Source organism: Calidris pugnax, unplaced genomic scaffold, assembly GCF_001431845.1.
Source record: "Calidris pugnax isolate Ruff unplaced genomic scaffold, ASM143184v1 scaffold335, whole genome shotgun sequence".
NCBI classification, from domain to species: domain Eukaryota; kingdom Metazoa; phylum Chordata; class Aves; order Charadriiformes; family Scolopacidae; genus Calidris; species Calidris pugnax.
The window spans coordinates 875,028-878,434 of NW_015091148.1; the positions used below are offsets into that span (position 1 = coordinate 875,028).

At 46.6% G+C, this 3,407-nt stretch overlaps 1 protein-coding gene across 2 annotated transcripts in view; it reads left to right on the forward strand.

Moving 5' to 3' along the window:
• The window catches only part of HOXB3 (homeobox B3), a 64,733-nt gene that overhangs the window by 35,180 nt on the left and 26,146 nt on the right, over positions 1 to 3,407 (forward strand). For both annotated transcript variants that reach the window (XM_014958992.1, XM_014958991.1), the window contains exon 2: positions 1,782 to 2,032. The gene's annotated coding sequence lies outside the window, so the exon portion shown is untranslated. The remainder of the gene's footprint in view (positions 1 to 1,781; positions 2,033 to 3,407) is intronic.

Consider the following 3,407-nt stretch of genomic DNA (forward strand, 5'->3'; position numbering starts at 1 on the left):
CCTTTGTCCTTCCTGGTGTCCGTGATTACCTGTAAATAGCAGAGAAAAGGAACAAAACCAACAACGACAAAAAAAAGCGCAATTGGAAATAAATTTTTTCATTGTGAATCTGACCCTGTGTGGTTTTTTTGGGGGGGAGGGAGGATTTGTCCCTTTATTCTGGTACGAACAAAAAAATGTATCTATTTTAAAGGAATTAATTAAACAGCACGTTTCTTTTTTTACAGGGATTTCTGTTGTCAGTGGCACAGCCTCAACTCTCTAATGAAAACAAAAGATGTTTGACTATGGGGTATATCAGCCTTAAGTACTGCTAAGCCTTACATATTATGATTTATTTGTTCTAAGCAGATATTAATATGCTCTTCCCAAACCGGTCTCAGACAAAACAGAGGTGGTCATTAGCGCTTGGCTTTGCTGTAAGGAATGGATGCGGCGTCGTTATTTCTCTAGAGAGCCTTCTCGATTTATACTTTAAATAAATAAATAAATAAATAAATCTCCTTCTCCAAGGTAGTTAATGCATTAATGAGTCTAATTTTTGCACAGATGTTTCTCGGTGTTTGCAGGTTTTCTGTGTATTTTTATATTACAAAGGAGCTGGCTCCTGCGATAGCTCATAGCCTGACAAGCAAATAGATAATCAAGAAGACAAATGGCTTCTTTTGTGAGCCGCAGCTCTTGTATTAATTTTCATTTTCTTTCTCATAGAAAGTATCGAAAATACTGTTCAGGACGAAATAACATTCCAGTTCTAAGTTACAAATAAAAAAAAAAAAAAATACGAAAAAAAAGAAAAGACTATTGTGCGCAGGGGGGGGTCCGCGGGGGGAGGAAGCCTCCGCAGCAGCTGAAGAAAATAATCATTTTCTTATACTTGCCTCTAAAAAAAACCCCAAAACATACATATATATGTGTAGCTTTTGCTTATTTGTTCAATGTTCCCGGAATTCTCCGAGGCCCCCCAGCAGGACCGAAATATCGCCCGCGTTATTCAGACACAAAGGCCGGGTTTGAGATATTTAAACCAGGGTGTGTTTCTGTGTCAGCCCTTTCAGTCCTGCTCAAGTCACCGCACGGCCACCTTGCAAATAAAGTGTCCCCAAAAGTCCCCCTGCCCCCAGCTCAAACAAAGGGCCGCTGGATTTTTTCTTTCCATTGACATTTTAATACTTTAAAATAATATTAATGTAGTCACATGGTACAGATCCGGTACGCGCTCTGATGTAGGGGAAATGGATTTATGGATGTATTTTGGGTTAACTATCGCAGTTTTAGAGGTCGCAACTGTAAACCTTTAAAGTTTCTTTTTCTTTTCCTTTTTTTTTTTTTTTTTTTTTTTTTTTTTCCCAGGGAGGGTGGCAAGGGCTGTATTTTATTGTAATGCCTGAGGTTGGGGCGTTTTGTTGTTGTTGTTGCATTTTATTTTACCGTTTCTCTCTTTGATCTGCCGGGGTTGTAAAGAGGGTGTTATTTTCAGGATAGTGCTTCTAAGAATGGCAAAAAATCGTTCTTAAAAAAAAAAAAAAAAAAATCCCCTAGGTTGGAAAAAAAAAAAAAAAAAAGCATATGCTTCCAGGAATGCGGGGTCTATAGAAGCAAATCAAAGCTGGAAAGTATGAATAGGATAGAAGGGGGAGAAAAGAAGATTTCTATAGGACCTAAAAGTTCACAGCCATTATAAGCAGACAGAAGCCAAGAAAAATGCGAGAATTATACAGAAAATCATTAATCACTTCTTTTCTTTAAATACTTATCCTTTTCCCATTGTTATTCAACAGCAAATCTCCGCAGACCGTCTGTTGGGAAAAAAGCACCCGGAGTCCTACAAGAATCTTCAGGGGAAATAATAATATTAATAATAAAATCTGGATCGTAAAGGTGAAAGCTTTATTTTTGGGGGAGAAAAACAAAACCAAAACAGCCCCCCCCCAGGCCACCCCCTCCCCCAGACCTCTCACTTTGGAAGAAACCACCCAAACCATGAGGGCCGTCTCTGGGGCGTTGGAAAAAGGATGTGGGAGCGAACCAGGTAACAGAGCTGCTCTCTTGGCATGCATTTCTGATCGGTTTATTGCCTCCTTTCACGAGAAAGCTGGGGGAAAGCAAAAGAGAAAAAAAAAAAAAAAGAGCTTAAAAGGAAAAAAAAAAAAGAGGCAGAAAGAAAAACAACACGTGAATTCTTGTGCGGGGTTTTCCTTCTGTTTTCTCGTTTTATTTTGACCGATGTGAGCGAGGGGAGCGGGCAGAGAAAGTTTGCAGGCGGGATCCTTGTGGCGAAAGCGGGTTTTTTTGTTTTGTTCTCCCCGATTTGGGTCTGTGCGTGTTTGGGGCTCGGCCCTGCGGGGTTTTGCTGCGGGACCCCGGGCAGGGCGGCGGGGCGGCGGCGGGACCCCTCGGGCAGGGATCTGGGGGGGGTGTTACCCCGCTCGGTCCCTTTTTTATTATAATTTTTTCTCTTTTTCCTCCCCTTTTTCTTTTTCCTTTTCTTTTCCGAGTAAGATCTCCCTGTCCGTGTCACGGGCCGGTTTGGGGAGGGACTGGCAAAGTGTCCCAAAGGGGACAGAGCGCCGGGGTGCGGGTGTCCCAGGGTGCGGGTGTCCCGGAGTGTGCGGGTATCCCGGAGTGTGCGGGTATCCCGGGGTGTGCGGGTATCCCGGGTGATGCGGGTGTCCCGGGGGGTGCCGTTCTCCCAGGATGAGGTGTCCTGGGGTCGCTGGCGCTGCGGGGGTGTCGCGGCCCCGTTCCCGGGAGCGGTGCGGGAACAGCGCGGGGAAGGAAAAGGCTGAAACTTGGGGGGAGGCAGAGCCCAGAGCCGGCAAAGCCCCGCTCGGGGGACAGGGTTCAGGCAGAGGACACGTTTTCTAGGCGATTAGCTGTGTATTGCGGCCGGGACTGACCTCCCAAACCCCTTGACCTCGCCGAGGCTGGACATTGTGCTCGGCCCCGCAGTTCAGCAAAACTTTGCGTGTGCGGGGTCCCGCCGGCCCCGGCCCTCACCGCGGCCTCGGGCGGTGGAAGGAAAAACTTGGGCGGGGGGGAGAAAAGAGCGGAGAATGGGGACTTAGGAATGGGTTTATTTCTGCTTTCTCGCCGTTTAATGGTTCTATTTCCGAGCCCGGGCCCGGCAGACGCTTTCCCCTCTCATTTCACTTCAAAAGCCCTCGGTGTTCGGCTGTTTGTTTGCTGCTTTGTAAGAAAAAAAAAAGAGAGAGGAGAGAGGGAGGGAGGCGCGGGGGGAGCTGCGGCCTTTGCCTTTGCAGAGCGGACTTTGCTTCACAAAAATAATTTGAGGAAAACCCACCCCAAAAGGAAGGAGCGAAGCCCCCGACCCGCCGCCGCTTCCCTCTCCCGGCTCATCTCGCCTCTCATTTTCAGAAATTCCTTTGTTTCCGAGTCCCTCTCCA